The following is a 12,112-nucleotide window of genomic DNA, read 5'->3' on the forward strand; positions in this document are numbered from 1 at the left end:
TCGAGCGCGCAGGCTCTGCTCGGTCTTTGCTGCCAATCTGCTGCCAGGTTTTGTATGCAGGCTCTGCGCGGTTTCTGTTGGCAATCTGCTTACATTGCCTGTCAGCAGGCTCTGTCGACAGAATACGAGCTTAATGCGGACACAGATGGCTATAGTTTTGGTGTGGGATTTTGATCAAATTTGCTGCCAATCTGCGCGCATTCTGCTAACATTTTGCTATCTGGTTATATATATATATATATATATATATATATATATATCGCTGCCGCGAGGGAAGAACACCGCGTATAAGTCGCGCCGCGCCTCGCCATTATATTGTACGTTCGATCGTCTCGATCGTTCAAAGGACTGCTACTCGTTGTGCGCTCTGCGCTACGAACACGTGCGACTGCATTAAAACGCCTTCCGTGCGTTTAAACAAGTGCAAGCTAAACGTGCGCTGCCGAATTGCCATCGCCTCCGCAATCGCCCGAACATATTCGCGTCGCAAATTATCCGTGCGCCACGCCAGCCGCTGATCACGTGCGCGCCAAGTGTCGCGCTCACTCGCAACGAGTGCGTTCACTCTAACTGTTATATACTGCAGACTCATTAAAGACTTTGTGAATCCGTTAAATCAAGTGTCCGTTTTATCATTGCACCTCGGATCCCTGTCGGGGTCGACCCGGCATCTTACGCCAATTGGCGATCCGGAGTTACGCCCGGAAAGCAAATTCGCCAACAACTACTTATTGTTCAATAGTATATATTCGTAAAATATGGACTTGGTTAGTGGAGCGTGTGTGTTGTGCATGCGTGTGAGAGTTGCGGATAAATTAGGCGAGAGTTTAGAGGGAAATAGGAGGTAAGGTAGGCGCTAAACCGATAGAAAGGTAGGAAAAATAACTTAAATTTAGGCTAGGATAATAGATGTAGTAGAGAAATATTAAATTGTGAAAGAAAAGAGCGCTAAATGTTTTAGAGAGAGGGAGAGGTTAGGTGAGAGAAGGCGGGAGAATAACGTTGTGCGTTCCAAAAGGGAGCGAGATTTGCGTTACGCATAGAGTAGGTAGCGACATTAGACGGAACAGTCTAGGCATATAGGCAGCGGTTAAGGAGATTGACTAGAAGCAGAGCGTGAACGAGTGACGTACAGGATGGAGGGAAAGGCAGGCGAGAGTGTGAAGGTAGTAAAAAGGAATAAAGATGTGAATTTGGCTACAAATTTGGATAGTTTAAGTAGTAAGAAAACGGGTAAAGAAATTTTTGCCACACCAAAAAAAGAAAAAAGAGGAAAAGGAAGACTTACAAAGGAGGAGTTAAGAATGAGAAAAAGATCGAGCTCGACCAGCATACTGGAGTATGTGGGAAGTGAAAATAGTATGGCATGTGAGTTAGCGAAAGCTAAGAGGAAAAGAGAGGAGAAAGAGACTATCGAAGATCGAACGAAGGAGTGAAAACATAACGAAAGAGGCGACCGGCGGCAAAATGGAGGAGTTCGTGGGAAAGGTGGCGGAGATGGTTAGAAAGAGAAAAAGAAATATAAAGAAAAAAAAGGAAAAGAAAAATAATCTAGTGATCAGAGGATTACATAAAGAGGAAAACAAGAGCTTAATAGACACAGCGGAGACGTTTCTTGAGAGGGAATTTGGTGCAAAAGCGGGAGTAAAGAAGATGCGGTCGACAGGCAAAGAAGGAAGAGAGTTAGTAATAGTTGAAATGGACTGCTGGGAATCAAAGGATAATATCATGAAGGAGAAGAAGAAGCTGGGAAGTAAGAAAATTTTCATTGATCACGACCTGATTTTTGAGGACAGAGAAGTGCAAAGACGGATAAAAGAACGGGCATGGAAAGAGAAAACAGAAGGAAAATGGGTGAAAATAGGTTATAGGAAGCTAGAGGTACAAGGTAGGAAGTATGTATGGAGCGAGGAAGGAAATAAGTTAAAAACTTCTTTTCTTCGTCAGTGAAATTTAATAAGCGGTATTATTTGACCAAACTGACATTGCGTATAATGTCGTAATTACATTAAGTCAATCCTCGACGTTTCAACATTCGTTTTGTGTTCTTATCCAGAGTAATAAACCTACAAAGTCATGTTACATAATAATATATCGCAACGAGGAACAAAGGGCGTAGGAACGGAAAATATATACCTATCTCATATTAGTCGCACGTAAATTTCTTGCAGTTTAACACTTTATCAGATTTCGATGTTGTCTAATTATTAAAATGAAGGAGCCGCGATCCATCCTGAATTAACAATGCGATGTAGCACAGGGTTAAGAGGTAACCGGGACGGAGACGTGTGAGAGCAGTCATTCCGAGTCAGAGGACGGCATCGAACTACTTAAAAATACAGAATACACGAGTGGGTCGCAGAAGAAAAACAAACAAAGAGAGAAATGTTATGTAGCACTTATAATTCGGTCATATAGCGGATTAAGATTCTCGGTGTCTTTTTTTAGATTGATCGTATTGTTACGCTCGTCGCGCGTTTACGTCTCACTCTCGCACTCACTCACGCGCGACGCGTATTCCAGCACTCTCACAAATAAAACAAGGCTCGTTATTTATAGAAAAGGAACTCGTTTAATATTGTAACTCGTTTGTATAAGAAGCTCGGGAAAACACGTCCGAACATGACGGATTCCCAGAGTATAATCTGACAGTCAATGATTGTAAACAACGCAGCCGTGTGTGTATGTGTGTGTCGCTAAGGACGATTCGCAACTTCTGCTACGGGGCGACCCGCATGAGCGCACGGCACGGGGGTACAGCACGGGCGTAACAGTATTATTATGTTTTTTGATATAAAACATTTCCGCTATCTCTCTCTTTCTCACATTTTTCTCCTTATGCAAAACTTCGGCAATGCACCATTTGAAATCGTGCCCGTGTGTTACATATGTATAAGCCCTAAAATGTATGTGAGCGAGTAAGCGTGAGATGGCGTTGCTAAAGTAACGGACATAGCATTAACACACGAGACAGCGAGCAGTGAACGTCCGAATAAAGAACGAGTATTCAATTACGTATAGTGTTGTTAATAAGTTACCCCGGCCATCCCAAGTATAACATTGGCGACGAGGAAAAACTAATAAGGACGTCATGGCAGGCGAGTCGAGTATTGCAGCGTTTAATCCGAACGAGGATCAACACGGCATATATCCGAGATGGGAGAGATGGCTCAGAGGCTTCGAGCTTTTTCTGCTGAGTAAAAATATAATCGAGACGCAGAGGAAGAAAGCTATGCTTTTACATCATGGCGGGATGAATCTACAAGACATATTCTACGCTATTCCAGACTGCGACGTGGTGATAGGAAACGAGGATCCATACGAAAAGACTAAGAAAGTGCTAACGGATTACTTCAGGCCAAAATTGAACACGACGTACGAGCGACACCTTTTTAGAAATATGGCGCAGAAAGAAGACGAAACGGTCGGTCAATTTGTAACACGGTTGCGTCAGCAAGCAAAGTATTGCAAATTCGCTTCTATGGACACAGAAATTTGCGATCAAATTATTGAGAAAGGTCGTTCAATGGAAGTGAGGAAGCGTATATTAAAAAAAGGTGACATCGAGTTAAAAGAGGCGATGGAAATTGCACAGGCGTTCGAGACAGCATTGGTCCAGACTAAGGCTATAGGAAATAACGTAGTGGCACGGATTACAACAAAAAAGGAGAACGCACGAGAAAAATCAGACAGTTCCAGTTCCAGTGGTATTAAGTGCTACAGATGTGGTTATCGAGGACATGCACAATCAGACGAGAAGTGTCCGGCTAGAAACAAGGAGTGTACGAAGTGCTGTAAAAAGGGTTATTTCGCAGCGATGAGTGTAATAAATAGTGCAAACGCTATTGTGGTTTATGGAAAGAATTTAGAAGATCATAATCGGAAACTTCAGAAAGTACTTGATAGACTCTTAGAGAAGGGCTTGACACTTAATAAAAATAAATGCGTTTTTGCGGTTAAGGAGATTGAATTTTTGGGATTTATAGTAAACGGGTCAGGTACCGATTAATGCGATCGAAAGTTGAGTCAGTACAGAACTTCAGAGAACCCGAAACGCCAGAAGAAGTCAGAAGTTTTCTGGGGTTGGTCAATTTTTGCGCAGCGTTTATTCCAAATATGGCGACAATTAGCGAACCTTTAAGAAGGCTTACACGAAAGAGCGAACCATTCGTGTGGAGTGAACCACATAAAATCGCATTTCAGACGCTGAAAAATAAGCTGACGGATGCAGAAACGCTAGGTATTTATAATCCGGATGCGAGAACTAAAGTAGTTGCAGATGCTAGCCCGGTAGGCATAGTTGTGTTTTAGCACAAAAACAGGATCGACAATGGCGAATTATAAGCTTTGCGAGTCGAAGTTTAACTGATTATGAGAGAAGATATTCACAGACGGAAAAAAAAGCTTTAGCACTTGTCCATGCGTCTGAAAGATTTAAATATTGGCTTTTTTGGTATTAAGTTTGAATTGGTCACAGACCATAAAGCCTTAGAATGTATATTTGCATCAAGATCAAAGCCATGCAGCCGCATAGAGAGGTGGGTGCTAAGACTTCAAATGTTCAAATACAAAGTGATATACGAAAGTGGAAAAAGTAATATTGCAGATCCGTTATCTCGTTTATTAAAAATAGGTAATAACGAGGGGGAGAAAAGTAAGTGTGAGGATGAATTGTTTATCGCGTAGGTTGCAAAAGAGAGCAATGTCTATCGAAGAAGTGGAAGTAGAATCGCGCGAAGATTCGTGATTAGGTGAAGTTAGGCAAGCGATTGCGACAGGAAACTGGGAGTCATTATCCAGTACGCGGATAAAAGCAATTAAAGACGAACTTTGTGTGTACAATAATGTTGTGTTACAATAATGTTGTGGGGAACGAGAATTGTCGTACCTGAAAAGCTAAAGAAGCGAGTATTATCAATAGCGCATGAGGGACATCCAGGTATTGTTGCGATGAAGGATAGGCTAAGAAGTAAGGTTTGGTGGGCAGGAATCGATAAAGATGCGGAAAACTTTGTAAAAACGTGTGAGAGCTGCCAAATAGTGCAAAAGACAGCTAATATCTCACCGTTGAAACCAAACGCGCTGCCGGATAGTTCGTGGGAATGTTTAGCGATGGATCTCCTTGAACCTTTACCTTCCGGAGATTTCATATTCGTGATTATTGATTATTACAGTAAGTTCTATGAAATAGAGATAATGCAATCAATTACGTCGGCAGCAATTATTGATAGATTGAAACATATATTCGCGAGGTATGGTTATCCGAATAGGTTAATATCTGATAACGGAAAACAATTAGTGAACGAAGAAATGAGGGAATACACGTCTAGGTGCGGTATTAAACTTGTTCATGTAGCGCCGTATTGGCCCCAAGCGAATGGGGAAGTCGAAAGACAAAATCGCAGTCTTCTTAAACGCATAAAAATTGCACAGCTCGAACGAAAAGACTGGAAACAAGAGATATTAGACTATCTGCTTATGTATCGCTCATCTCCACAAGCATCGACAGGGGTTTCGTCAGCGGAACTAATGTTCGGTCGAAAGATAAAAACTAAAATGCCAGAATTGCGAGTGATCAGAAATAATCTAGATGAAGCTATTAGAGATAGGGATGCTTGGAAAAAGCTTAAAAGTAAAGAGCGATATGATTTGCGAAATAATGCAAAAAAAAGTGAGTTTAAATTAGGTGACACTGTTTTACTAAAAACGATAAAGCGGGATAAATTAAGTCCGGAGTATGGAAGCGTTAAGTACGAGGTAGTTGATCCAGCCGGTGATAATGTAACGATTAAAAATGCGGATGGAAAAATGTTTAAACGAAATGTAGCGCATGTCAAGAAATTTAATCGTGCAGGGCCTAGCGAATCCGACGAAGATGTTGAAATAATATCGGAGCAAAATGTCAAGGTAAAAACCGAATCGGAGTCGCAGGATGATTCTGTTGTTGCAACGAAGTCAGAACCAAGTGCTGATCTTAATGTAACGCAAAGTAGGCCTGCACGAGACAGAAAGTTACCAAATCACCTAAAGGATTATATAATGGAGTAGGTTTCAAGCAACGTGCAATTGTATTACTTATTACCAAAGACTTTTGTACGTCAAGACACAACTGTAATATAGATTGTAAGGTAAACGTTTATTCTGAGAAAGGGGAGGATGTTACATATGTATAAGCCCTAAAATGTATGTGAGCGAGTAAGCGTGAGATGGCGTTGCTAGAGTAACGGACATAGCATTAACACACGAGACAGCGAGCAGTGAATGTCCGAATAAAGAACGAGTATTCAATTACGTATAGTGTTGTTAATAAGTTACCCCGGCCATCCCAAGTATAACACCGTGCATCAATCGGTGTTTGCTGAAGAAAATAAGCTAATAAAAAAGAAAAATTTCTAGATGGCTGCCAAGTTAGGAAAAGAGAATTAGCAAGTTATATGGTATTCAAGATGACAACAGGCAAACAACACGAATGGAGGTCGGAAAAGTGAAGCAGCTGAAGAATGAAAGTAGGCGAAAGATAATTTTTTGGAATATAGCGGGTATCGAAAGGCAGGACAAAGATTTTTGGAATTACATAGTAGGTTTCGATTATATTGGGTTATGTGAAACATGGTTAGAGGATAAGGATTGGGATAGAATTAAAGATAGACTGCCAGAAACGCACAGCTGGAAAAATATTAACGCTGTAAGGAAAAGGAGGAAGGGTAGATCGAAGGGAGGTTTACTAATAGGTATTAGAAAAGATTGGGGGTCAGAAGTGGAGAAAAATAAAAGTGTAATGATTGCAGAAAGTATTGCGCAAACGAGAATAGTAAAAGAGGAAAAAGGACTAAATATTTTTACAGTATATAATGTAGAAGCAAAGAAAGATGTTGAAGAGATAATGGCGAAAATAATAGAGGAGATGCGAAGGAGAGGATATTATTATAGGGAGCGATTTTAATATTAGAATAGGAAACTTAGGAGGGTGTAGGAAGGATGACTTTAAAAAGGAGAGTAAAGATAAAGTCATAGGAAATGGCGGCAGAAGTTGATAAATGAAAAAGGATGGTATTTTTTGAATGGATGTACAGAGGGGGATTGGGATGGGGAATATACGTATGTGGGTGCGAGAAGGTGCTTGGTAATCGATTATACAATTGTAAATGATAGTGCGCAAGAACGAGTGTTGGAATTTAGAATAGGGGACAGGGTGGACTCGGATCATTTGCCTTTGACCTTGTTAGTGGAGGAAGAGGAGAATACAAGACAAATAGAGGGGTGGATAGAAGAGGAAGAAGAGGAACAGAATATGTCAAAGAAGATCATATGTTGGAACGAAGAGGCAAGGAAATTATACAGGGAAAAGACGGAGGTATGGAATGAAAACGAGAACCAAGAAATAGAGTCGGTGGATAGGAAATGAAAGAAAATAAAAAATTGGATCCTTGGAGCTTTAGTTTATAAGGAAGTCAAGATAAAGAAGAGAAGGAAAATAGGGCACAAAGATTGGTGGAATAAGAGCTGCACCAGAAAGAAGAGGGAGGTGAAAAGAAAGTACAGAAGATGGAGAAGTGGAAAGGGAAGTACGGAAGACTATTTGGAAGGAAAGAAATGCCTGAAGGGGTGGTTAGAGAAAAAAAGGATAGAGAAGAGAGAAAGGGAAAAAGAGGAATTAAGAAAACTGAAGGACGAAAAGAAAATTTGGAACTACATAAACAGTCGAAGAAAGAAGAAAGAATGGAAAGAGAATAATATTCCGAAAGAGAACTGGAGAAGTTACTTCATGGAGTTGTTAGGTGGGACCGAGATGGAAGTAAGGAAAGTGCGTGACATGGGAACAGAAGAAATAAATAAGGAACAGGTTCAAGATACAGAAAGGGAGTTGCAAGAAGAGGAGATAGTGAGGGCAGTCAGGCACATGAAGTTAGGCAAAGCTGCAGGTGTCGATGGAATTCCAATGGAAGCATGGCGGTATGGTGGCGCAACAGTAAAAAGAGGTCTAACTGATCTGTTGAAGCTCATTTGAAAGGAAGGTAAAATTCCGACTGAATGGCGAACAAGTTGTCCCCTTATATAAAAGGGGGGATAAAGAGAGAACAGACAACTATCGAGGGATCTCTCTGCTGTGCACTGCATACAAGTTATATGCGGAAATACTAAAGAACAGATTAGAGGAAACAATGGAGAAGAAAGGAATGATACCTGACAGCCAAGCCGGCTTTAGGAAAGGGAGGTCTACGATGGACAACATATTTATCTTGAGCCATATAGTGCAAAGGAAGAGGGAGAAAGGTATGGCATTTGGGAAAGACAAGATTTTCGCAATATTTGTGGATCTAAAGGCAGCATTTGACAACGTAGACAGAGGAATTCTATGGAAGATAATAGAAGAGAAAGAGGTGGAACGCAGTTTAATAAACAAGATAAAAGAAATTTACAAAGAGACGGAGGTGACAATAAGGACAAAGGATGGGTTCACAAGGTGCTTCAAGACGAAGAAAGGTGTAAGGCAGGGCTGTGTGATGAGTTCCGCCCTGTTCAATTTATACATTGCGGACATTGATAAAGCTTTAGAAAACCGTGGCATAGGAGGGGTAGAGCTAGGAGGAGTGAGAGTGTGGTCATTAGCATACGCGGATGATATGGTTTTGGTAGCGAAAAATAGAGAGGCTTTACTAGATATGATGAGCATGTTAAAAAGATTTTTAAAAAAAAGGAAACTAGAATTAAGTACAGAAAAAAATAAAGTTGGTATTTAATTTGAGTAAAGGTAAAAAAGGCAGGAAGACGTGGAAATGGGACGATAAAATAATAGAGGAAGTAGAAATGTTCAAATATCTGGGATTCACGTTTAATAGGAAAAGTAATTATGGCGATCATATAAAAGAACTGAAAAAGAAAGGAAGGATCGCTGCAAATAGGGTCTGAGGTTTAGGAGAAAGATTATGCAAAGATGATTTTAATAGGAGATGGACGCTTTTTAAATACCTAGTGAAAAGTGTGATGGAATACGTAGCAGAGATATGGGGGTGGAGTGAAAAAAAGAAGTTGGAAAAAGTCATGTTGGATTATGTAAGATGGGTATTAAGACTAGATTTTTGCACACCGAGGCACCGAGGTATGTAATACTAAGAGAACTAGGATTAGAGAAACTTAAAATCTGTTGGGGTATAAGAGCCATGAGGTTCGAGAAAAGAAGCAGAGAGAAAAAAGATGGAAGTTTAGTAAAGGCATGTTGGGATAAAAAGGACACAAGGGATAAAAAGAAAAAGGATTTATATAATTAGGAACGGGAAAGGTTTTATAATAGCAATGGTTGGAGCTCTGAAGTAATAAAAGAATTAAATAATGAAGGTAAAAATACTGAAGGCTTAGTAAGAATAAGGGAACAGGATATTCAAGGGCAAATAATAAACAGTAAAATAGTAGAGGCAAGGTATAATACAAGATACAAAGATATAGAGGTGACAAACAAAACGCCGAGTTATTTATTAAAAGCGAACTTGGATAAAGTGAAAACAGGAGACGAGATTAGAGCGATGGTAAAATTAAGGTGCGGTAATTTTGAGGACGCAAGTAAATACTGGCTTGACGAAGAAGATACGAAGTGTAGATTCTGTAAGTCAGGTAGGGACAATTTAGAGCATTATATAAGCGAGTGCAAGATCACAAGTATGTGGTTTGAGAATTTAGGTAGGAATAACGGAGAACGATTAGAGAATATATGCGATGACAAATTTAGAATAGAAAAAGGAAAGGTGCTAAATAGATTATGGAAAAGGAGAGAGGAATGCTACAAAAAAGATAACGATTGTAAATAATGTAAATCATAATGTATTGCGGCTTGTTTGTAAAGAAGAATGTTGTTTGATGCGTGGATGGATGTGTGAGTTAAGTGGAATTGTAAACCAAGTCCTTTCTTGGCGTATAGCTGAAATAAAGACATATATATGTTCAATGAATTTTTTTCTTAGACGTTGTCTAATAGGCGAAAAAATTTATTGAAAATCTTGTAGTCCTCATTTTGCGCAGGCTCTATTTCGGAAACGCTACATTTATTATAGAAACGCTCTTACATGGATATAGTACTTGTAAAGATCTGCTAAAAAACGAGCCGCCATCAAAAATAAAAAGGTCGAAGTTTGACCCTTCGCGAATTGGCGTGGGATGCCCCATATATAAGTATCAAAGATTTATTAACGTCTTGACGAATAAAGAACCAAAACCAATGGTCGAATCGTCACGATGATTATTTGCCAATTATAGCCGGATGAAATAAAAGCTTAATTGTTTATTGAAGTGAAACTTCTTTAGGCACGGTAGTGAGTTCGATTCGCGACACGAAAAGTGTAACGAAAATTTGACCAATAGGCGTACGGCGTTGGCGAGACAGTGTCAGACTAGAGTCAAGCTCAACAGGGTCTTCTTTCCCCGCTAATTTTTCCAAGCCCGTTCCCTTGGCAGTGGTTTCGCTAGATAGTAGATAGGGACAGTGGGAATCTCGTTAATCCATTCATGCGCGTCATTAATTAGATGACGAGGCATTTGGCTATTTACATCACGTCCTTTTGGCGCGTCTTACCGCTTCGGGGCAGTGCGGTTCCTGATAACAACGGGTCCCGGCTCGAGCGACCCTGCAGGTTGACTATTGGATCGCTCATCTGCGCAACGGGTTACCCAATAACAAGGATACGTCGAGATCCAGCATAACTTTCGTTCTTTATTATCACCTATCTTATAGTAACTGGCCTATCTAGCACTCTTGGCAAGTCCTCCCGCAGGAGGGAAACCCATCTGACTGATCTGCCGCGGGATTCCTGCGTACGGGCTGGAAAAATTATTTAAGCAGAATCCCCTACTTGGGGAAACGGAACTTGGCCGGCTTAGTGTGTTGCCGTTACCGCGGGGAGCCACGTGGAGGCGTCCGCCCGTGTGCCGGGGCGGTTTGGTCACACGGCTCTGCCGCCGCTCAGTGCTCATCCGAGCGACTCGCATCACTGATGTCCACGGCAAAAGTGCCGGCATAGATTAAAATCGGGAGTGTAGAATGCTCCCGAATAAATAAATAAATAAGTAAAATATTGGGTGGATCAGGTCCCAGACCGTCGTTTATGTATAAAATTACATCAGTGAGCTAGTGCCAAGAGTTTTTAATCTGCAGCATCGCTGCTGTTGAGGCGCAAAGGCGCGTTATAATCCATAAACATATGGAAGAGTTCCACTGAGCTCCTGAGTGCTTGAAGTGTTAGCGTTCTCAGCGAGCCTCTGTCTTTTATTCCCAATTTACGAAGACAGGTAACAGTGTCTTTGGGCATTGCTCCTCTTGTCCCGATAACTATCGGGAGGATCATACAGTCTTTTGCCCCTAATTGGGCTTTAAGCGGGCCTATGAGGGACGCATATTTGGCGAGCTTGTCCCTCTTGCCTCTCTCTAAGAGATCGCCATCCTCATGGCAGATTGTTACATCAGCCACAAAGACCCTTTCCCGATACTGTATGATCAGGTCTGGTTGGAGATTTCTCAGATGAGGGTCCTGTAGTCGAGCTTCTTTCGTTATCGTCATTCCACGTTGCCCCAAAACGTGGCGCTCTATGAAGTCTCGAATATCATTGTGGCGTTTAATACGACCAGACTTGGTGTACACGCACTGCCCCAGTATATGACCCAGTGTCTCGGGTTGAGCCTTGCACTTACGGAACATGACGCCGCTGTTCTTAGTGGCTCTGTTCAGCGACATCTTGTTTGCCGCGACATTGGCTCTCAACTTAAGAGCCGTAATATACCTGGAAGGTTTCAACAGGTTAGGCCGGTATAACCATTCATTACCCACCTTATCGTCTTTATAGGCTGGCACACCCTTGCCTTGGGACGATAACTCCGCCCATTTGTGCCATTCATTCGCTTTGGCCTTATTTTTATAGCCGTCGATCTGTTTGATCGACTCTAGGGGCCAGCCCAGTTTGGCCACGTGCGCCAAGCGCTTTAATTTGTTCTCTAACCTCGACGCCACTACTAAGGCTTGGATCGCCGGATCGCTGTTATTCAGAAAGCGAAAACCAGCTTTTAACATTGCGGACGTTACAACAATACCAAGCTTGGGAAAACCCATGCCGCCATCGCGCTTAAACG

Source organism: Temnothorax longispinosus, chromosome 8 (assembly GCF_030848805.1).
Source record: "Temnothorax longispinosus isolate EJ_2023e chromosome 8, Tlon_JGU_v1, whole genome shotgun sequence".
Classification (NCBI taxonomy): domain Eukaryota; kingdom Metazoa; phylum Arthropoda; class Insecta; order Hymenoptera; family Formicidae; genus Temnothorax; species Temnothorax longispinosus.